Source organism: Aulostomus chinensis, chromosome 20 (genome assembly GCF_037954235.1).
Source record: "Aulostomus chinensis isolate RoL2024-O1b breed Wild chromosome 20, RoL_Achi_v1.0, whole genome shotgun sequence".
Classification (NCBI taxonomy): Eukaryota; Metazoa; Chordata; class Actinopteri; order Syngnathiformes; family Aulostomidae; genus Aulostomus; species Aulostomus chinensis.
The window spans coordinates 1,726,407-1,750,369 of NC_141339.1; the positions used below are offsets into that span (position 1 = coordinate 1,726,407).

At 47.3% G+C, this 23,963-nt stretch overlaps 2 long non-coding RNA genes across 4 annotated transcripts; both read left to right on the forward strand.

Moving 5' to 3' along the window:
* Nucleotides 1-893: 893 nt before the first annotated feature.
* Nucleotides 894-17,302, forward strand: LOC147242171 (uncharacterized). 3 transcript variants are annotated; one of them, XR_015110624.1, is made up of 4 exons: nt 894-1,111; nt 3,164-3,274; nt 9,772-9,919; nt 16,508-17,302. It is a non-coding gene; the product is annotated as an uncharacterized LOC147242171 (long non-coding RNA). The 3 variants fall into 3 exon arrangements; XR_015110625.1 differs by lacking the exon at nt 9,772-9,919; XR_015110623.1 differs by lacking the exons at nt 894-1,111; nt 3,164-3,274 and adding an exon at nt 9,196-9,335.
* A 4-nt stretch (nt 17,303-17,306) lies between these two features.
* On the forward strand, nt 17,307-18,348 carry LOC147242172 (uncharacterized). Its single transcript, XR_015110626.1, has 4 exons — nt 17,307-17,510; nt 17,605-17,793; nt 17,970-18,015; nt 18,308-18,348. It is a non-coding gene; the product is annotated as an uncharacterized LOC147242172 (long non-coding RNA).
* The last annotated feature ends 5,615 nt before the right edge of the window (nt 18,349-23,963 follow it).

Below are 23,963 nucleotides of genomic sequence, written 5' to 3' on the forward strand. Positions count from 1 at the left end.
TTTCCAGCTGAGGACCAGGGCCTCAGACTCGGAGGGGCTGATTCTCATCCCAGCCGCTTCACATTCGGCTGCCAACTGTCCCAGCAAGAGCTGGAGGTCGTGGCCCGATGGCGCTAAGAGGACCACGTCATCTGCAAACAGCAGAGACGACCCCCCCGCCACCGAACTCGACCCCCTCCACCACCCGGCTGCACCTAGAAATTCTGTCCATAAAAGGTTATGAACAGAACCGGTGACAAAGGGCAGTCTTGGCAGAGTCCAACCCTCACTGGGAACAAGTTTTTTTTAATTAATTTTTTTTTTTTTTAACTTTTCAATTCACTCCACTACTCCAGTTGCATTCTCTGTCAGGAAGGAGTGTGGTAGGGTTCATTTTTCAATGCCAAAGTAAACGTTGAAATTGAGAATTCTGTATCTGTCTTTTTTCAAATTGGTCGGTGCTGCCATGCTCATTGGAGTCTCTTTTTTCATGTATCGATCTACTTGGTTCAGCACCACAAGCATTTTGTGTGTTGGGAAGCACATCCCACCATTCCATTGATAACCAAAAGCTATCATATGGTGTTGCGAATAGGTCTAAAATTCCATTCAAAAAGGTCTGAAAAGGTCTTAAATTTGACTTGTTGAAACTTGTACGAACCCTGTGTATTGAGCTAACGTGCTTTTGCGTGCGAGAACCAGAGACTGTTTGCTGCTGTGAGTGTGAGTTTGAGACTGGTGGGTTTTTTTTGCAACTTCGAGGCAAGCTAACTAGCCTAGCTCGCCCGCTCAGCTAACTAGCCTAGCTCGCCCGCTCAGCTAACTAGCCTAGCTCGCCCGCTCAGCTAGCTAGCCTAGCTCGCCCGCTCAGCTAACTAGCCTAGCTCGCCCGCTCAGCTAGCTAGCCTAGCTCGCCTGCCGTAGTCAGAGTCGAGACGCTGGCTTGATTCTTTTTCACCTGCCGGACGAGAGAGGGGACCGCGGTCCGGAAGAGCTGTAGCGGACGTCACGGACGTGTTGCTGGGTCCTGAGTGTGGTCTGCTGTCTTCAGAGTGGGGCCCTCCTGCTAATCCTCGATGCTGTGCTGCTGGGGCCGGTGCCAGGGCTGTCAAATGAAGTTCCTACAGACACGGTGGGGTTTGTTTTTTCATGAGCTCCATTAAGCGCGCCAGCGAAATTTAATGCAAGCTTGCTTAAAGAACAAAAACTAAACTTAAAGAGTGCACTTGGATTAAGACAGGCTGAAGTCTAAAAATACGCGGGTCTTTTCCTTCGTTTGGTGTTTATTATTTTTTCATACTGTGGTTTATGCTCTGCAGTGTGAAATACCTGCAGTTTTGCTTCATACATTGTTGTGTACTGTGTTTGTGGCGTTATTAACCATATTTTACTGAACAACTGAGAATAGGTTAATTCATTCATTTCAGTAAATAAGTTACATTTCATTGTCTACATTTCACCATAGCCTCTCAGCGGTTATCAATAAGAGTGAGAATCATTGTTTACCCTCGACAGGTTATTTTACAATAAGATGTCTCTTAAACCCTTGTTGAACCTGTTAGTAGTTTGATGGTGACCGGTGTAGTACATAACTGATCATAATAGTATGACACCAACAGAGGCGTAGAACATGGCAGACATGACGTCACGACTAACTGAAAATATCACGCAGTCAGGATTCAGAGGACGAAACACTGCGAGAGGCACAAGACCTCGGAGACAAGGTGACTGTCGACATTCCTATGTTATGTGTTATACTTCTTAATCAGACCAGGTCCTCTGAGTCTCTGGCCTTATTTTCTGATTATAGATGGATGAAAAATACTCACGTGAGGGTAAAACTCAGCCCTCGTCACTCTCACGTTAAACTTAACCCTCCAATAAGAGTGAAGGAGGGCGGGACAAATACCACAGGGACCAGCCGTCACATCTTCCACGGACAGACAAGAACAATGGAGGAGCTCTCACACTTCCACGGATATTCCAATCCAAGCAACCAGATCATCTCAGCTGTGCCTCCAAAGGGCCCTCAAACCATCCCAGTTGGTTCCCTGTTGGAACTAATGCTTCAGTGGGGAAGGAGCTGCGGTAGGCCAAGACGAGCAGGCCAGGCGGCGCCATGTAGGGTGTTCCAGGTATTGAGAGCATCCAGAAATGGAGATTGAGACTTTTTTCCACCAAAGTCCTGTGAAGGAGTCATGGTCATGAAGTGGTCTACCAACAGTTCAGATCCCTGTGTTACCTCTTGGCTTTGGTGGGCGGGTGCTTGTTGGGGGGTGGGGGGGTGGACTGCTGTAACTCCTCGCTGTCAGATGCAGCCTAAAACTCCTCATGTGCTGGGGGAAGCATGTGGTAGTCTGTTATGATCCCCAGAGGGGGCGGAGCAACAATCATGGCAGCTGGGTAGGGGGACCTGGTAGTGATGTACGGGGGATGTATCAGGGAGACAAGCCTATGAGCGCCAGCACCAACGCATGGAGATGTTTCCTCTCCTTAAGGATTTAAACCAAGTGACGGCAACATGTCCCGCATGTGCAGGTGTGTGTACATCTGTGTGACAGACTCAGGCTCCAGGTACCACAGGAGAGTTCACACTTCTTCAGAAAATACCAAGAACATTCTGGTGATTTCCAGTCACAGCCAAGCAGTCAGGTGTGTGTGGCAGTGTGTGACATACAGCAGCAACCTGGAGATGTTTGCAGGTGATGTTTCTTCTTTGTCTACCGCTTATCCTGTTGAGGGTCGCGAGGGGCTGGAGCGTGACCAGTCAAAGAAACGCTCCTGACCGGACATGAATGTGTCCCCTATGCTCTCACTCTGAAATGACGAGCGAAGGATGTAATCAAACAGGTCCCGATCCGAGAGGTGCAGCCTGATTAAATCCCTGCGGCGTCTGAACCAGGCAGCAGGACTGATAAGGAGCCATAAATCTTCAGTCTAAGTGCTGGATCACAGCGCAGCAGCGTAAACACAACATTCACTGTGTTTACCTTCATTAAATCACCTGAAAACGACACCTGGCCGCTACGCCGTCACCACACACTCACGCACTGCCACACGGATAATAGCCTAACATTTTAAACCGCCGTTGTTACTCAACACCTCAGAGACAAGAATGTCTCTTAAATCTGGATAGTCCATAACGTGAATAACGTGAGTGTCTCTTTCTGGCTCCCCCCCGCAGAGCTCGTCCTTTACCTCAGGAAAGTCTCCTCACAGCTGAGCGCCGAGTTTGTGGGGTCACATGTTGTTCAGCCTGACTGGATGAAGAGGACAAAACTCTGGTAAAGTAGAGGTAAATGTTCTCATCAGTCCTCATCCTGTGGAGATGTGTTAGGTCGGCCTTTGTCTCTTCATGGATGCCTTAGATGTCAAAATATCCCTGTTTACACCATAAATTCCTGTTTTTAATCGTCCAGTAAAAACAATTCAAAGGTTTGATGACTCATAGTTTTGTAGTGAAGGACAATGCGTTCTCAGAATTGAGTACACCTCCTGACTCTTGTCACTCATTTCACTATCACAGTTTGACCTCATCAGATAGAAGAACCAAGCAGCAGTGGCTAGTTTTGCTGTCTTGAATCTTTGGGGCTCACACTCTGGTGTGTGTGTGTGTGTGTGTGTGTGTGTGTGTGTGTGTGTGTGTGTGTATATGTATGGGCGGGTGGGGTGTTTGCACATTAAGGTCCATCCATCCATCCATGTTACCCCTCTTCTCCTGTTGAGGGTGGAGGGGGTGGAGCCTATCCCAGCAGCCTTCCCCCTGGACAGGTCACCAGTCCATCACAGGGCCAACACACATAGACAGACAACCATTGGCTCTCCCAGCCACGCCTACGGTCAATTTAGAGTCTGGATTAACCTGGTCCCTCTTGATGTCTTTGGACTGTGGAGGAAGCTGGAGTACCAGAGAGAACCCAGCAGGAACAGGGAGAACATGGAGACTCACCCAGAAAGACCCCGTGCTGCAGCCGGGGCTCCACCCACAACCTTCTTGCTGGGGGCCACAGGGAGGACCACTGCTCCACCCACAACCTTCTTGGTGGGGGCCACAGTGAGGACCACTGCTCCACTGTGCTGCACCCAGCTTTCAAGTCAAGTCAATTTTATTTTACTTTCCAAGTAGAGCAGGTCCAGCACCTCCCTCCTTCAATGAACCTCCACCCAACAATTCTCCATCAGCAGCACATCCTGCAACAGCAGCCACCAGAACCTTCCTTTACCAGCAGGAAGGTGGAGCAGATCCAGGATCAGTGGGGACGGAGAGAGCAGGACAGAGACAAAGACAGAGAATGGAGGAGGACAGAGAGACAGAAGGAAAGAGAGGGACAGAGATAAAGAGGGAGAGAAAGGAGGAGTGACTGATGGACAGAGACAAAGACAGAGAATGGAGGAAGGCTGAGAGACAGAAGGAAAGAGACAGGCAGAGATAAAGAGGGAGAGAAAGGAGGAGAGACTGATGGACAGACAGGGACGTGAGCAGGTGGAGCTATGGGTGGCAGGTGGAGCTATGGGTGGCAGGTGGAGCCTCCTCCAGCAGCAGCAGCAGTCAGGGATCTGGGACAGCAGTGAATGAATCCATGACAAGTCCCTCCATAGATTCCTGATTTCTCTGGGAACAAATAAATATTTGGGAACCAATTGACGAGCACAGAGCCTTTACGCACAAAAACACATGAGCAAAAATGAGTGAAATGCAGTAAGAAGCTACAGAATGAAATAACTGCTGCTAGCATGCTAGCAACACACCAGCAGCAGTGAAACTACAAGGACCTGAAGAGCCCAGCTACTGTAGTGATCAGAGCTGAGACTTCGGTTTGATGGTCCGATTCACCTGAAGTGATTCTCTGACAGGACAAGTGTTATAAGAAAAAAACATCCAGAAGAGACAAATACAGGCAAAGTTCGCTACACTGACGTTAGCACCACTGCGTGAAAGCTCTCCGGTTACTTCATTGCTGAGAATTCTGGGACCTGAACTAAAAGGTCAAAGGGCAAAGACGGTTGCAAAATCGTCCATGTCGGTGAGGTGGATGTCAAGTTTCAACAGATAGCAGGAGTCGTCTCAGAGGCAGTGCAGTCGGCGAGTCTTCAGTTTGGACACGTACGTGACTGAAACTTTATCCTCCTGGCACTTGAAAACTTCCAGAGTTACGAGTTGAGTTGTGCAAAAATAAAAGCAGCAAGCGAGTCTGAGCATGTTGCTCCGTGACTGAGCTCAGCCTGCCATCCGCTTTGACACTTTAATGAGCATCCTCTGACAAGCTCTTCCTCAGGTGTGTTGGTGAAAATGTCACAAAATTAGAAAAAAAGAGGCAGCTTTTAACAAAAAGCTTATACGTCTTGCCATTTCCTCCTGTGAATTACAAACAGAGCTGGGAACATGGCCTCTGTGTGGTGCGCTGATCGCGGCTGACAGCTCCTCCACTAATACAGCACCAGAGGAGAGGACATCAAAGTGCAGGTGGTGGGTTAGTAATATAGGGGCTGAGCAGGACGAAGGATCACATCACCTGAGATAAAAGGCGAAGCATCCACACACTAAACAAGACCACCGCATCTCCTGTATCAGCGCCGATATCTCACCTGTTGCACTCTGCCCTGCAAAGGTCTGGTTTATCTTTTGTCTACAAAGTGTCTGGTAGTGTGAGTGAGGAAGCGTGTGTGCTGCCTGCAACTGTGTGTGTGCTGCATACGTGAGGTTAGTGCTTGTGTCTGCACAACAGATAAAAGCTAGAGAGCTGGCAACGTGTGTGTTCCCTCTAAAATAATCCGCGCAGGCTCCGGTGGGCTGTTGGTGCATCTCACTCCTGTTCGACTCATCTCTGAAGCTTCTCCCTCTCTCGCCCATATTTGTGGTGATTCCACTGCTCCGAAGCCTTTGAGCCCAGACGAAAGCAACCAGCACACAGACCGGATCAGCTCAGAGCTGTGTGTAACCAGATCTGATCCTGCAGCATCATCGGAGATGTTCTACTTCACAAGAGATGCTGCTGTTCTGCCTTCAGTCTGCCCTCCCCGACTCACAGGACCACCGCGCTGACGCTCCCGCTAAAGACGGCTGGTGAAATTCATTTATGGCAACCTTCCCCTCAACATTGACATCTTCCATCAATCCGTGTTGTCACTGTGATATGACGGGCTGTGCAGATATGGAGCTCTGATACTTTCAGGTAAAATTAAAAAAAGAACAAGAGAAGAAGCTCTCTCAGACATGTGAGGCGCCCAAGCATGTGTGTGGTTTCCTGTGGACGTTTATGACGAGCACCAGTATTTCATTCTGTGTCACACTCTGAATCTCATTCGGATGAGTGTGGAAAGGGATGATGATATAAGATAAATGAGTCTGGTGGGAATGATAATCAGGATCACCACGCTGGTGATCATCGTAGAGACACGAGAGGCGAGGACTTCCACCGGGCATGACGACGTCACGTTACTGCAGCAGCTGAGTTTGGCTTCCTAGATGAAGCTTGTGATTCACCAGAAACACTGCGGCACGTTTCAGGCTCAGCACTTTGCAGAGAATACGTGATGAGTCTATTTGTGACAGATGATGTCAAGCTGCACAGAGCAGATCAAGTGGAACAGGAAGTCACAGTTGAATAGCTTGGTGAAACTGGTTAGTTTTCAAAATAAAAGCAAACCTGCTAACTCCTGAAAGCAAAAACTGACAAACCAGTGCGCAGTATAACCACGTGTGACAGAAACACACAAACCAGGAGACAACGACCACATCAGCAAGTCAACAACAGTGATAAAACGCAACCCACCTGAAAGGCTGCTGCTGGAGCAGGCGTAGCTGCAACTTGGCAGAACCCAGTGCTTCCCTCCAGGCAAGTTGCACACTGCTGGGCAGGGAAGGGCAGTGACATGGTCTCCCCTCACTGATCACTCACAACTGCCCTGTGGCTCGTGACAGGGAATGTGATCAGATGCTGGCAACTCTTAAAGAATAGTTGTGGTGTGTGAGGAGTTAAACTGAGTCTAGCAGGTTGATGAATTAGTAATGATGTTTATGTGATGGCCTGTCCAAAGAGAGGAGAGCTTCAAGGTCTCTTCATTTGCTTCATGTTGGACTCATGAGATGAAAGAAGCATCGCCCAGGGTGCACTTGGCTAGTCATTAGCTAGTCAGAAAGAGGCTGCCGTCACAACAGGTATTATGTAAAATCTATTTTTGGAATTCTGCAGGAGTAATGTTTAGGTGTTTGGATAAGTTCCTGTCTGATGCTGCTCAGATTATTATTTTTCTTTTTGGAGGAAAAATTCAGTGGGGTCACTGCAAAAATATAATTTTTTCACATTGTCGCGTTTGAGTCATCTGGCGCTTAAGTCACAGCATCCTGACTGCAAGATGTTCCTCCTAATTCATCCCTCGTCAGAATTAATTAACAGTATGTAAAATGAAATGCTCTCTCGTCCTGTAAGTGAGGTGAAAGGTCAAGGTCAGCACCATTCTACCACATTTCTGCTAGAATCCAACACAGAACATGAGCTCAGCAGACATGATTCATGAAGGACCAGACAAGGAAGAGCTGAAACACACCAGCAGCCCTGGGCCTGCAGTGACAGCGGCTGTTTACATGGATGGCGACAAGCCCGACTACTGACCTTCATGTAAATGAGGAAATATTCAGCTCAAGGTGTTTACCTCACTTCTTCTGGAGGATTCCATTCATGTTTCTGTTTGTGTGCTCCAGGTTAAAGCCTCATGGCTGGAGACACGCCCACATTATGCTACCGATGACCTTATTGGAGTTAAGGTCAGCTGAAACTGCTGTTACATGCTGGGTGTTATTCAGGAAAGAAGTCAGAGTCTTTGTTTGCCTTTTGTGGTAAAACCTCGTTGAAAGTGGTTGCAAGAACTAAAACATACAACTTGCAAAAAAAAAACATGGATGGAAATAAGACAAAATGGAATAGCATTTAAAAACATATGAAAGAAGAAAGAGAGTTGGATAAAAGTATGGAAGAGAGATGAGTGCTGACACATGGATATGAAGACAGTCACCTGAGGCAGAAAGTGGGGGGGCGGACTATGAAGTGCAGTTATCGGGTCAATTTTGGAGTAATGCCATCTTAGTAAATGTGCCCAGTGATGACGTGCTCTTATTAGCAGGTAGCCAGCATGCTAGCACCTCTCCTCCAGCGCCACACTCTCGTCCAACCAGTTACCCCCTGGCTCAAGAGCCAAGCCTGTGGCCCAAACTGAAGCTGTGGCCTGGTGATGGCACTAGCACCTCAGCCCGGAGAGCAACACAGAGATGAAAACTGGGAGGGTTCTGTGGTCCCAGGGGAGACGAAATGAAGTGATTTAGTAAAACCAGTTTAATCAGCACCGCAGTCTCTTCTTGAAGCTACAGTAAGCAGACTCCCAGACGTGGACACCTGAGGTGCTGATGATCTGACCAGGACGGTGTTTGGGAGGACCCTGCACAGGACGGCTTCTCCATGACCTCACTCCACTGCTGGTGGATTTCTGACCATCGTCACCCATGTCTGCAATCTCGCGTTACAATGCTGCAACCACAATGCCACCATTGATTCCAAAACATCAATAGAGATCGTTTATCCTGTGCTCATCCAGTCTGGGACAGGATTCCTCTCAAGTACTCACAATAAAGCATCCTGAGCTCTCAAAAGAGGCTTTTCCCCTCCTCAGTACTCCATTGTGACTCCAAAAATATGAAAACTATCCACAAACATCTCTTTACAAACTCTCAAATGCATCATCCAGCGTAGCTCACGTCTTCTTTTACCAGCCGTATGCTCAGTCAGGTTTTGTCAGTTTCACAGCAGTTGTGGTGATGGATGAGGGGCTCTGGCTCTGCATTTTTCTCCCAGTATGCAGGTGAAGTGTTTCAGTTCATGTTAGTGAGAATGAAAAGTTGGTCATGGCTTTAAGGGAAGAGTCCAAAAGACCCATATTGATGGGTGGTTTGGCTCTCAGTGAGTGGTCTTTGACAGTGGTGATATCTGGCGATACACCCACTCCTGCCTGCAGCATTATCAAAACTGCCTGCTCCCACCAGATGTGCGTTGGGTTCTGCTGGATTCTGCTGGATGTTTCTGGGTCCGAGGGTTCTTCCCTCTCCAGCTTCCTCAGCGATTCACACACGTGTTCATAGAGCAGAACAGAACTGTGCAGCTAGCTTAAAGGGTTTTGCCTGCAACTCTCTGGGATGAGGACAAATCGTCAAGGAATTATGAACTTCTTGATGGTTTCTTACCGAAGGATATGACTTTGCCGGCTGAAGTGCATCAAGAGGGACGCCCTGCACAGGAGGGCTGCTGCCCTTCAAACCTGCAGGGATGACGGAATCTCCCCCGCCCATCTGCGTCACAGTGATTAAGGTGAATCAGCCTCACAACTTTGTTCTTCAGCAGGTGAGAGAGACACAGGGGTTTGTCTGCTAACGGAGGGTGAGCGAGTGTAATGAGGCTGCTCTCAGAATGGCTCTGTGTGCAGCTCCAGACCCCCAACAGCGACAGACTGTCTCAGCATTTCTTCTCCATCTGTGGGAGGCAGCATGACGATGGACAACTGTGAGGTGGTTTGGAGGAGATAAGGAAGATAAGGTCAAGGGAGGATCATTAAAGATAGAAGGCGAGGAAGTTTGAGAGCAGCTCCAAAAATATTTACACATTCCACAGAGCCGCTGCGGTTGAAGGGCTTTTTTCTCAGCGTCTGGAGAGGGTTGCCATGAATGATGTCAGACCTGGCAGCATGACATCTGCAACCATGTTGTCCTCTATTGTTGCTTTTCCTGTCTGTTCTCCCTCTCTGCAGGCCAGACTGAACTTTGTGACCAAAGACAACGAGCGTATTACTGCACTAACGATGAACCCAGGCGATGACATGGCTCGCTTGATAAACGAGATGAGCAGAGCAACAGCAGCAGCGGGGAGAGGGAGAGGTGGCGCCCCTGAGCATGAATGTAAGAGTCCCCATAGATGATTTTGTGCATTTTCAGCTTTCATCTAACAAAAGCATCCTGAAGTTGGAGGGTATTTAAGTTCTGTCCAATCAGTGTTCTCTCTCATGATTTCTGTGGTCTTAATGTGACGAGTGACATCACATCTCTGCTACATTCCTAATGTGAGAATGCAGTTGTTTCTGCAGTTATTGAACAGGTAGCAACGTTGGAAGATGTCTTTCACTGCAAGCAGAATGACTGATTAGGATCAGAATTACTTCAGCAGTGAGCGATGGCGAGCACACAGGGAAGCTGTCTGCACCCAGGCATGGCAGCAGTGTCAGAACTGCCAGGAGCTGCCACAAACCAAGCAGCTCAGTGGGGTTAGCTGCTACTCCTGCTGGAAGTCTGTTACTTTGAAACGTCTAACAATTATATTTGTTTAACCTCTTGCATTCTTTTCTTTATGCTGTAAAAAGAAAAGATGCAGTAATCGAGCATATAATTTGTGTGCCTCCAGTTCCAACTGTAGGGAGGGAGGAAAAACGGAATGCCTGTGCAACTCGGAATATCTCATTAGGAAAATTGTGGGAGCTTGCGGAGGTAGGATGGACCTCAATACAGCAGCGCTGGAAGGCCAAAATACGTCTCTTCATTGTTGATTGAGGTGGTTCTCAGTGTCAGGTGATGTTGCAGTGAAAGGTCACGTCACAGCTAACTTTAGTAGATTGGTCTTTGTCATGTAGCTAATGTTTATCCAGCTAATGCCATGTTAGCTCTGGCTAGGTGAATAGTGTCACCTAACTGTCTGCTGTAGAATCACAGCATTTATGTCAGCGACTCACTGACCCACGGGGGGGGGGGGGCTGCCTGTTAGCAGAATGACAGCAGGAAGCGGATGAAAGCAGCTGCGTGGTGGATGAAGCACCAACACGGGAAGCAACGCAGAGCTAGGATGACGCATCGGTGTCTTGTTGTAGTCTACCAACCACTGACACCTTGAACAGCAAAGGACGGAAAGGTCTTCCGGTTTTCACCAGATGATGCAGTGTGTGTGTGGCGAGACGGGGGTGATGAAGTACAAGAGTTTTTGTTCAGATAATAAGCTAAACCGACAACGCCACCTGGGGAGTTTCGCCCCAGGAGATAGGTTTCAGTCAAATTCACTGTTAAGACACGCAAGTAAGTTTACTCAAGGCAGGAGACACGTCTTTAGAAACAAGCGTGCTTTTTATTTTAACAGTTAATTTAAAACACTAAAACACCACTCAACCAGGGGCAAGTCAGGAGGGAAACTAATTTAAAGCTGAGGCTTACAGGGGTGCGTGGCCTACCGACTCATGCGGAGGATCCCAAATTATAAACACCTAGACACAAGTGACAATCACACACACAGCACACACACTGTGAGGATACCCCAAACCCAGGGGAGCACAACACACAAAAGGGGGAAGGGGGGTCCCCGCCACCAGGTCACCACCACCACTGGACCTCAGCAACTAAGGAGAAACAAAAAGAAATTAGTGGGGTCGCAACAAAATTCAACAAACAAATATCCAAAAATTATACAAATCAGAAACTACAAACAAAAGAAATAAAGGCAAAGGCTGAAAGAATAACCCACTGTTCTACCAAGATGGCAAAACCCAAGAAATTAACAAAGTAAGCCAGAAATAACAAAACAGAAATAAATATGGGGGGGAAAGGCTAACCCCACATTTCAGTCATTACATTAAAATTGTTACAAGGAAGAAGATAAAACCTTGGCGCAAGCAAAGAAAACAAAAAGAAAACAGAAACAAGGAAATGCAGAAAGCAAAATACAACAAAGGCAAAACAATGCAGGAAACAAACTATAAGGGAGACAAAACAATAAAAAACAAAATGTAACAGAGACAAAGCAGCAGCAGTCCTCCGTAGATGGTGCGTTAGTCGCTTAGTTCAAGCCGCGGACCCGTTCTGCTGGTGCTGCCGTCACTCGCACGCAATTGGCTGAGGGCTGGCTATCAGTTAGCGGATTGACCACTAGGACACAGGCACACCAGAAGAGGGAGAGAGTACCGCGCAGCTACCAGCGTCCACCTACAATCAGGCTAAAGTTAGCCGCGTTAATGATCAGTAACGATAACAGGCAAAGAGGGAGAAACTTGCCACAGGAGGCCATTTAGGTGACACACACACGAGCCTGGAGGGCACCAAAGCGGCCGCTCTGCAGCACAATACACAATCATTAGCTCAATGCTACGTGAGCCAAGAGCAGCAGGTGAGCAGACAAGCCGCGTTACCTGTCCGAAGCAAAACATCCGGCGCGGAAATGACGTCACCCGTCAGGAGCAGCGAGAGAGAGAGAGATGGGGCAGGGAGGGAATCGCCCCTCTTATGAGTGAGGGCGCCTCCGGTGGTTGGCTGTGCAATTGCCAATTAGGCATGACCGCTCACAGCTGTCGGTGCTGCCACATTCGCAACACAACAACTAGCGGTTCACCCCCACAGAGGCGCTCGCTAGAGCTCAGAGGAAGCTCACTCTTCAGGCACGTCTGGCTGTATGTTAACAACTTCTCAGTAAAGTTCGACTGGTGTAGTGTAACATCGGTGAGTGTCAGCATAGTCGGTGTTTTCAGTGGAGGAACTCATCAAACCTCCTCTGGGTGCTGGGTCCATCATGGAGGATCAACCCACCAACACCATCAACATTGAAGCATCTTCAGTTCTGGGCTTGCAGAGAGACACTTCCTGGCCTGGGAGTGATTGTCTGACAGTGACACCGCGCTCTCAGTCTGTGTGGGCCCAAGGATACCAAATTAAGATTCCAGGTTTCACTCACCTTTCCTGGTTCGAGGCGACTGGTGTCACCTGGGATGTTCTCGCTGGGCTTGGTCAACACCGTCACGCGCTCGTGGGTTTATGTGCCTGAATTGGAACTAATTGTCCTTGTGTAAGCTTGGTCCTGTTGTTGGTTTGTCATCTTGATGGCCCCTGACTTTGTGTTTAGGGAAAGTAAGATTGTCATTATCTTCTCTGGCAGAAATCAGTTGAAATATTGACTTCCCTTTCATGAATGTACATCGACAATGAAGTTGTTGGCCACTTCTCTCTGTTCTGTAGAACAGACTTTCTGGGGCAACCATGTTTTTTGTCTTTATTCTCTTTCTTTGGGAGTCGGAGCCAAAAAGGAACTTTTCCGCTTTGCAGACCACATTTTCAGAAGGTTGTAAATTCTTAACCTAAAGGTTCCGTATCACTTTGGGTGAGTCACTGAATGTGATAATGCTGCAAAAAGTCAGCAGAGAAGGTGAAAGGATAAAGAATTGCGAGGCAAAAGCCTAAAGAGCCCTTAATGAGTGGCTTGTGGAGACGCGAATGCAGCCCTGCAATAAACCAAATTATAGATCAGTTTAGCTTCACTTCACATTTCTGGGAACGACAGAAGCCGATTTCCTGTTTATCTGGGTGGATATGGCGAGAGTGAAGCTGTAATTTGAATCCATGTTTGATCTGATTTTGATAAGAGGTTTGCCCTGATGTTGGTGTGCTGACACACACACTCACACACACACACACACTCATTTATGATACTTTTTTGTGTGTCACTCTGGGGTTATGCTGTGAGCCAGGATCTGTCAGTGTGTGAGTGCATGTGTGCGTTTGTCCACATTTTTCTAACACTGATACCTTCAGTTCTTCTGGTAAGAATGTGTAGACAGGAAAAGCTGCAGGGCAGGTTCTCATGGTCCCCTGACGAGTGTTGCTGTGGGTGAGATGGAGGAGAGTGATGGGAACGGGGAGGAGTCACGCTGAAAGGAAATATACTCTCGAGAAGATATGAGTCCAGATAGAAAACAAGCGCTGTGTTTAAGTACATCCAGAAGGAAAGCTAATCCAGAGCAGGTGTGAACCTGAGTCAGGTCAAGGCAGCGATAACAGAACACACTGTATCAGCTCGGATTCTCGTCAACAACTGAGATGTTTAGTGACAAGCAGATCTACACACACGCTGAGAGCAGCGCCACAGTACAGCCTTTCTCATCACTGTTGTTTACCACCCACGCAGATTCTCCTCGCCTCAAATCAAAAAGGGCTACATTAAATTTTCAAATAAAGTCGCTCGCACTGATGCATTTTGCCTCGTCTTACTAAAGAAAGAAAGCTATTACAATGAGTGAATACATCCAGCCTTCCTCAAAGCGATCCAATTTGTGTCAAGAACTTTCGCCCATTTTCCTCATTGGATGTTGTCCAAGCTCCTGTTGTGCAAATACACGATCTAAAGCAATTCATCTCCAACATGGACCTCATTAATTAGCACCGCGCACCACAGAGGAGGTTAATATTCAATAAATGGCAACCTTGGAGTTCATGTAAGAATAATTGCTCATACAGGCAAAGTCAGAGTTAATTACAAGGTGGGGGACCTCACAGAGCTGCTTTTGTTGTGTGACGAAGTTTACACAATCAGTCAGAAATGTAAAAGGTGAGCTTCCCTCAGGCAGGAGCCTCTGACAGCTTCAACTCTCACTGCTATCAAAATACAGCGGCTTTTCCTGAGTGTGGGCCGACGGCAAAACACACGGCAAAGTGGCCCAGGCTCCTGCGTGAAACACTATACAATAGCCAATAAACTTCCAACCTAAGCCTTGGCCTTAAAACCTTAACGCATAAATGTAAAACGACCTCACTTGTCAGGAAACACCCTTTTAGCACCAGTGGGATGGAGTGGGTGGGTGGGAATGGGTTGTTGAAGTCAATCAAATGACTTGCCAAGGATCAGGCTTCAAGGAGGAAAATAGTCCGTCCACTAAATGCTCACTAATAAGTGGGTCAGTCAGCGGATGTCCAGGCAGGCTGGCCCACTGTGCGCCCACCCTGTCGCATGAGCATCAACCCATCTTCCACCTCTGGTTCATGACAGATGCTACTGATAACATGGCATATAGGTTGAGAATCCAAAGTATTTTTCATACAGTTGAATTATCGTCGTTGAGTTTGCTGAAGTTTTGATTTCACAGCCCAGTGTTCATCCGTGGCCTCTGCCCTGCGCCAGTTACCTGGAACCAGAATGAATCAAAGCCTATGTCATGTATGTGCGTGTTTAAGACTCTTCCCAACACGCAAGTGGACTGATCAACTGCTCAATGCAAAAACATGTTTATTGAATAAAAAATTGAAGGCAAAACCATGATAGACTGTCAAAGACCCCCCAAGAACATGCACATGAAGCAAATATGTTCAAATATATCACACGGCAAAGCCACAGCTAACGTGCTAATACTTGCACACGGGCTCTTTTTCAATCGTGGTGCAAGCTGGCACTCCAACACGCGCCATAGCTGATACAAGCTGCCGCCAATGACGCCAAGCGCCCTCGACCTCAAATTAACATCCAAACTTGTAGTCATTAACTCTCCAGCGTGTTCCTGAGGCTGGTCTGGTGCCTCCGTGGTGCCTCCGTGTTGAGGAGCGGCAGGAGACGTTTGCTCCATGGACCCAGAAGAGGCTGGTCTCTGATCAGTGGAGTCATGAAAGACGAGATGTTGGAGACTCATCACCCTGACCAGCAGAGGAGCAGCACTGATGCCTGAGAACCTGGAGACACGGACCCCCACCTCCTCCAGACCTGCTCCACCTCTGATGGCTTCAGTGGTAGCCTGCTACTCCTGTCCATGATGTACTGGCACACTTTCCTCTGGTGTTTCCTCAGATGAGAAGTGTTCACTTCTCTCCGGTTGAGGCCTTGTGCCGCTTACGTAGCAGCACGCCAAGTCCTGGTGCACTGTGGGCTTTACGCAGAATGACTCAAGGCCTTCTGATTGGTTTGAGTGATGTCACGCCAAAAAACAACTTTGAATAATTAGGTCTCCTCTAAATACCAAAGTGAGGATGAACACGCCCCGAACTCAGACACACACACACATATAGTGCCACGGACCCTATTCACGCCTGGCGCCATGGATGGCGTCCGTGTAGAATAGCCACCCATGCTAACCTCCGTGGACCTTCACACTCACGACACATTTGATAGAACTTTTTATGGCTGATCGAAAGGAACTGATGCCTCAAGAGAAGCGATGTCTGTCTCAACTCGTCTCAACTCGTCTGCTTCTGTTCTTCAAATCAAAACAGCGCTTGTTCATCAGCCTTAAAGGGACATGAACAGATAATAGCGGCGTAGCCTTTAGCTAGTTAGTTATTACTGAGTCAACTCCACAGCTGTGCTAATCGTTATCTCATCAGAGGAAAACGATTTACCAAAACCTAATATTTCATCTGTTATTTGGTGAATCCATTTATTGAAGATAATCAAGTAAATGTTGAATTATTTTAACTGCTTAATCCATTGTCATGCAATGTTAGGATTAGAAAATTATTTAAATGCCAATTATTTCCAATACGTATCTCTTTAGCCAACTTTGAAAGTAACTGATTAGTTTCTGGTAACTTAATAACTCATGACATGGAACTCGTGTCCAGTAGGTGAGCTCTAGTTAGCCCTCAGCTGTTAGCTTACTGGCTATCACGACGGTACGTGTAGCACAGATCCGCATCTCATGTCGAGCCTAAGCCTACTGAGGTTTTTCTATTCAACACAAGTGTGTATCTTCCTCTTTCTAGATAATTTGAGCTCTTCCAGTCTCTCCATGGAACCCCTGGCAGCTGCAGGACGACCCCCTGCGGTTCGAGGACCCCTGCTTGGGAATCACTAATCCTCCAAGTGAGCAAACTGAACCTGACTGGCTATTGCTTTAATCCTTCAGAAGATCAGTGACCAGCAAATGACATCAAATCACTCGAAGCCACATGTTCCATGAACTTGACGCCACTGATTGATTTATTGGACACAGCTGTGGGGGGGCTGCAGGGCGGCGAGCAGCACCAGAGAATCAGCTGCTCGCGCTCTATCTGTGCAGCAGCTAACAGGATTGGGGAGTGACAAATTCCATGCGGCGTAATTACATCAATCTGATTACAAGTTACGCTAATCCCATTACCAAAGTGGTAATTGAGTAAATTGGAGATACTTTATGGCATTTATTGGACACATCTAAAATGTTTCATGGTTGCAAAATGTTTTAGATTATTTTCTGTCATAAATGTTGGTCCTTTTGGACAAATGTCACTTCAAAAATACCTGCTGAATATCATCAGATCTCTGCTGAGCCTGAGTCCTCTAATAATCCTGGAGGCAGGAGCAGGGAGTTTCATTCCCAGTGACCTTGCTCTGTCTCAGACCAGCAGCTGCTCGGCCTGTCTGGGTGCCACAGCAGCAGCTGAGGAGCCATTTTGGGGCCTGATGCATTCAACAGCTGGTGGTGCCAAGCCCAGGGTGGGCGTCAGAGGAGAAGACGGGGAAGGGTGGGGGAGAGAGCACCAGGCCGTCTGTCTATTGAGGCGTGGAAACACGGGACACGGAGCATGTCGGGCAACAGGCACGCAGCCAAATGGCAAAACAGTGTTTGCAGGATAAACAGGGACTTTGCTGACATTTCTCGTCCCAGATGAAGCCTGAACCTAAAATCACATCTGAGCTGCAGCTATAAGGGCCCTTCCTGCATGTGCTGCATATGCATGTGTGCATCACTTGTGATTTTTTGAGCCTCCTATAACAAATAAAGAGGTGAGTTTCCCATTTGTCCGACATTCCCAGGATGTGTTTACATAAAATCAGCCTGAGCGGTGTCAGGTAATGGAAAAATGTTCTGTGTTTACAGACACGAGAGGATGTGAGAGAGGGGAGGTATTAGTGAGTGACCTTTGACTTGAAATCTCTCCAAGCTCGAGCTGCAGCGCGTAATGAGGAGACCCGTCCACAGTCAGATGTTCCGAGGTGCTCCTCTTCTCTGGCGCTGCTGTATCGATCGAGTCAGGATGAAGGCGAGGGGTGTGAGTCGCACATGAAGGTGGGGTTTCCTGTAAAGTTGTTTTTCTCAAACAGAAATAATTCTGCGTCTCTGAACTTTCACTTGAAGAAGAATTTCTCTCAGCCTTTATGTTCTCGCTCAATCAAGCAGCCTGCTGAGTTTCTCTCGCTGCAAATGATGCGCTGGGTGCTCTCTGGTCTTTGTGTATGTTTAAGGAGAGTCTGCAGAGATGACAAGACAGCTGAACAAATGAAGAAAGAGGTAAACATTTGGACAGGACGCACCAGGTGGATGGAAAGTATCCAAACCACGCTGTGATGAATCAGACTCTTTCCTTTTGAAACTGTTTTCCCAGACTTTCTTAATACAATTTTTTTTTTTTTAAATCACAAATTAGTAGTGAAGCCTTGGTTAATTTCTGGTTTGTGTGTTTGGCAGTGAGAGGCGCAGAACAGCGTAGCTTTTTGAATTAGGTTGATGAGAATGATGTCAATCTGAGTCTTTTTTCTGTGACGAGTCATTGATCAGGAAACGTCTTGTTGTTGTCATTGAGGAGACAAAACAGAACAGAGAAGCTGAAGGTCACGTTGCTGCGTGGATGCAGGTCCAGCAGCAGGTGGAACCCATGACGCTTGAACTGTGCACAAACAAGAGTGTCACAGTGAGAGCAGAAAGAGGAGAGGAAAATAAAGACAAGTAGTCGCCAAACTTGCATCGTGTCGTGTTGCTTACATTTTGAAAACAAGACTAAAATGGTGGACATAGTTGACTAAAATAAGACCAAAACTAGTGAGCCTTTCACCTCAGCTCTAAATCTGAGGCAGCAGCCACATGAACGGTTCTGGCAGTAAAAACTAAAATGAGAGCAAAACGCTTCATGGAGCCGATGTGAGCCGCAGGGTTGGGGGGCAGTTCTGTGTTTGACACGTCAACGAGGGTCTTTTTCTTCTTCATCTCTACTGAATGTAATAACAGCATGATGATGTCACCGTGACAACCAGCCAATACACATGAGCGATGAAGAAGTAAGTCGACCCTGATAAACATTTTAGTTAGATCATGGAAACTCTTCTTGGAGGAAAAACTGAAAGTCGGCACCTCCTCTGTTATTGGCTGCTGGTGTTTAGTGTGTGAACGGTGGAAGTGTGTCATGATCATCATGCAAATCAGTTAATTCCCTGTACGCTAATTAAAATTCACTCAGACAGTATAGCGTATTGAGTGGGTGTCACCACAGCGCCATATCAAATGCAGCTTCAATTAAAGAGAATGTTAGAGCATCAGCAGAACTCCGATTCCCCTCAGGTATTCTTCCGTTCCAGGAGAGGTCTGACATGACTCAGCAGGCAGAGCAGCTGTCTAGTAATCGCAGGGTTCCTGGTTCAGTCCCTCCTTCCTCAGGAGGTTGTGTCAAAGTGTCTTTGAGCAAGACACCGAGCTCCTGGTCAGTAGGGTGGCCTCTCACAGCACCCGCCAGAATATTCCACCATTGTATGGAACGCAGACATCCGCGTAAAAGGTCAACCGGAGCAGCTCAGCAGATGCTCTTCTGTTCATATGCTGCGCCTCGAGGAATTCCAGGTAGAAGGAGAAGCTCTCGATTTACCTGTCAATCTCTGTTCCAACCCTCACCTGTGGTCATGAACTCTGGGTAATGACTGAAAGAACGAGATCAAGAATAAAGCGGCTGAAATGAGTTTCCTCCTCAGGGAGGCTGGGCTCTCCCTTAGAGACAGGGTGAGAAGCTCCGTCCTTCAGGAGGGACTCAGAGTAGAGCTGCTGCTCCTCCAGGTAGAGGAGTCAGTGGAGGTGCTTCAGGTATCTGGTGAGGACGCCTCCCTCAGGAGGTGTTCCAGGCATGTCCTACCGGGAGGAGGCCGACCCAGGACACGCTGGAGGGATTATACCTCTCGGCTGGCCTGGGAACGCCTCGGGATTCCCCCGGAAGAGCCGGTGGACGTGGCTGGGAGAGGACAGTCTGGGCTTCCACCGGATGAAGCAGAGGAGGACGACGAAGACGATGCTTCGGATGAATCTTGCAGTGAAAGATGCTTGTCTGCAAATTCTGCCTCAGTGACAGGTCAGGTTCAATCTCTGTGGTTTATGAAGTAATTTTTTTGCTTTTATTTTTAGGTATGAGAATGAGTTTGGTTTCATGTGCAGTTGCCTTTTTGTGTTTTTGGCCTTTTGAGGTTTGATGTGATGACTAACCCCGCCTCTCGCTCCCTGTCAGCAGCGACTGTTTCCACTGATGGCGACTCCTGCTTCTGTAACACGTGTGCTAATGGAGGCCAGTATGAGCTGAGGTGAACTGGCAGACTCAAACTACCTTTGTGCATTCCATTGTTGTACTTGAATGTTGAACAGAGCAGAAGGGAGCCAGTGGAGCTTTGACCTGATCAGATTACTGCTCAAATCAATGATTGAATGATAAACGCTGTAAAAAGAATTTAGCCAGAAATGCATCTTTGTCATTTTTCCTGTATTGGATGAGCTCACAGTGATTAGCTTGTATTTCCAGGGGTTTGGATGATCACTGCTGCCGTGTCCTTGACACACTACACCTCCTCTGGTGCACCCAAGGTGTGCCAATGAATATTTCAGCAAGTCAAAATGGATATTATTCCTGACTCAGATGTGCTGTGCAGGTACGTTGTTAGAGCAGGCCGTCGCCAAGCGGGGGGGTGGAGCATGTCGATGAATGCGTCCTGGGCTCGTGTCACTCCACTTCAGGCCTTTGCTGCTGACGTTCGACTGAGGCCGTCACACGTAGGAGATTGAGTTGCAGCTCCAAATGACTTTAGCAGCTCCGCTCAGGCATCAGAAGCTCTGGCCTCTGCTGGTGGACGAGACCTTCGTTTCTATCGGTTAATACTTCCTCTCTGCTTCCTGGAGCGTCTGCCCATCGTGCTGTTAGCACACGTGATGTCGCCCTGCGTTTGTATGTTTCCCTGGAAACCTCTGTCGTGCTCAAAAGCGCCACAGTTGGATGTTTGACCCTCTGGTGAGATTTCACTACGAAAGTGTAATTTGATTTTCAACTGCACACCATGAAAACATGAATAAGTTCAGCTGAATGCACCAGCAGGTCGCACTCGCTCTGTTTTGTGGTGTTTCGTGAAACAGTAGGAGAGCAGTCGTCAAAGGAATTAAAGGGATGTTTCACCCAAAAAGGGAAATTCCGTCATGATCTGCTCCCCCTCTTTTAGGCCATAAAAGACGGCTGGAGTTTCACAGGAAAGGGGACCAAGTGAATAACAACTTTTAAACCTACAAAAAAGACATAATAAAATCATAAAATCGTTCCATGCTGCTGGTCTGATGTAAGCCAAGTCCTGGAGCCTCCACATGCCAAGTTGTTAAGAAAAACTGACTCCATGTTTGTAGTCTCCCTGCTGACTGTAGCCCGGAGCTCCCAGCCATGACGCCGTGTTTTAGCGGGGCTAAAAACACGCCGTCATGTTAAACATATTTACTCAAGTAATACATCTAAGTACACGCCCAAGTACAACTTTGAGTTACTTGTACTTTGTGTGTGAACATTTTATATGACCTTTTTTTTTTTGCCAGTTTTAGTTGAATTGTTAATTTTAAGATGAAGATTTCTTCGAGATAACAATTTGAGGAGACTCAGGAATTTAACAGCATCTCGTCTGGATTGATGGTTCCTCATTTCTCACCTGGTTTCAGCTCCATAAATGCTGAACGAGTCCAATAATTCACCAAGAGTCAGCAGGAGGAATCAGCCAAAATCTGGAAATAACTGCTGTGTCTGAGGACGTTGTTCTGCCGTCCCCTTCCGTTTTTCATGTGGCCACATAGCAACATGGGGCTGGTCAGTGACAGGCCACGCTGTCAGCCCAAATGCTGCAATGAATTATGGTCCACAGGTGGTTTGGTCTGGTATTCAGAGGGTTGGAGGCTAGAATGACGAAACCCGGGTTGGTCACTGAACTGTTGCCTAACTCCCATCTCTGTACTGGCACAGGCACCAGCTGTGATGTGTGAGTACTGCACCGTTGCTGTGGTACCTGAGGGCACTTCTGGGTGACAAAGAGCGAGACAGAGGGAGCAGGAGAGAGGGAGAGACCACGTGAAGTCACCCCTGCACCTCCTTCTCACCGAAGTCAGCGTGATGGTGAGCACAAGTGGTCTCAAGTGCAGAGGAGTGAGTCACATCTGATAGCCTGAAAGCCCCCTGCAGCGAATGATAGCAGCACGCTGGCAAATGAAGAAGTTAGGTTTTCATTTTTTTACGAGTGATATTAAATCTGTTATTACAAAGAAGTACCGTCGGGCCGCGGTGCTGAGTCACGGTATCAGAGTATTGGTTGACACGAGAAGAGAGCCCAGGCTCTGAGTGGCCCTGCAGACGCACAGCCAGGTTGTTGAGTTGGTTTACATCTGATTTACCAACCCAAGGTGGCACAGGTAACTGATAAACACAACCTCCAACCACTAGTTGGGCTAAGTGTAAGTGGACTATCACTAAGCTCAGCCAATGTTGCTAGGCAACCCCTCTGGCTAATAGCGTCATGCTGTAGTGGTTCAAACTAGCTCCCTACACCGGCTACAACAGCGACAGGCTGGTGACACAAGACCGATGTCAGATGTGATGAAACGGCGGTCAGAGGCTCCCAGCCACCGTCCCCTTCATCACATTCTTCTCTTTTTATGTAGGCAGGATGTAGCACGGCTCTTGTAATGTAGTATTTTTTATGTAGGCAGGATGTAGCACGGCTCTTGTAATGTAGTATTTTTTATGTAGGCAGGATGTAGCACGGCTCTTGTAATGTAGTATTTTTTATGTAGGCAGGATGTAGCACGGCTCTTGTAATGTAGTATTTTTTATGTAGGCAGGATGTAGCACGGCCCTTGTAATGTAGTATTTTTTATGTAGGCAGGATGTAGCACGGCTCTTGTAATGTAGTATTTTTTATGTAGGCAGGATGTAGCACGGCCCTTGTAATGTAGTATTTTTTATGTAGGCAGGATGTAGCACGGCTCTTGTAATGTAGTATTTTTTATGTAGGCAGGATGTAGCACGGCTCTTGTAATGTAGTATTTTTTATGTAGGCAGGATGTAGCACGGCCCTTGTAATGTAGTATTTTTTATGTAGGCAGGATGTAGCAAGGCTCTTGTAATGTAGTATTTTTTATGTAGGCAGGATGTAGCACGGCTCTTGTAATGTAGTATTTTTTATGTAGGCAGGATGTAGCACGGCCCTTGTAAGGTAGTATTTTTTATGTAGGCAGGATGTAGCACGGCTCTTGTAATGTAGTATTTTTTATGTAGGCAGGATGTAGCACGGCCCTTGTAATGTAGTATTTTTTATGTAGGCAGGATGTAGCACGGCTCTTGTAATGTAGTATTTTTTATGTAGGCAGGATGTAGCACGGCCCTTGTAATGTAGTATTTTTTATGTAGGCAGGATGTAGCACGGCTCTTGTAAGGTAGTATTTTTTATGTAGGCAGGATGTAGCACGGCCCTTGTAATGTAGTATTTTTTATGTAGGCAGGATGTAGCACGGCTCTTGTAATGTAGTATTTTTTATGTAGGCAGGATGTAGCACGGCTCTTGTAATGTAGTATTTTTAAATAGTAGTATTGTTTCAATCACAGATACTGGATTTTTTTCTTCAACAAAAGCTCAAGTTTAGATTGTAGTAGTCCCTGACAGATGACATCAGAGGAGGCAGGTTTTACACCAGCACCTGCCTCATCATACAGTTACACACACACACACACACACACACACACACACACACACACACACACACACAGGGATTACTGGTCACCAGCCAGTGTAGCCAGTTACTGTACAAACACTTCGGCATAAACCACAAGGATAACCTTGCGTGTCTCCCTGGCAGTGTTTAATGACCGAGAAGGCAGGGAGATGGAACGTGACACCATGTTTTTATGGAACCTCCTCACAACGGTGCCCGTTTAACCAGTAATAATATTGGATTGCGAGCGCACGCCACCAGTTATGAGGACGATGTGCAGCAGATATTATTTAGATATGAGAGGTACATTAGTCTTTGCTCCTGGCTCTGAATTTGCAGGAAGCACTTTGACTGAAGCCCACAGGGGGCATGAGCCCTGTTCCGGGTGTAACTCATCCACTCCACTTTTCTTCACGACAACCCATCTTATCATCAAGTATCCAGCTGCTTTTATGGAGGTCCTCGGGGCCAGAACCAGG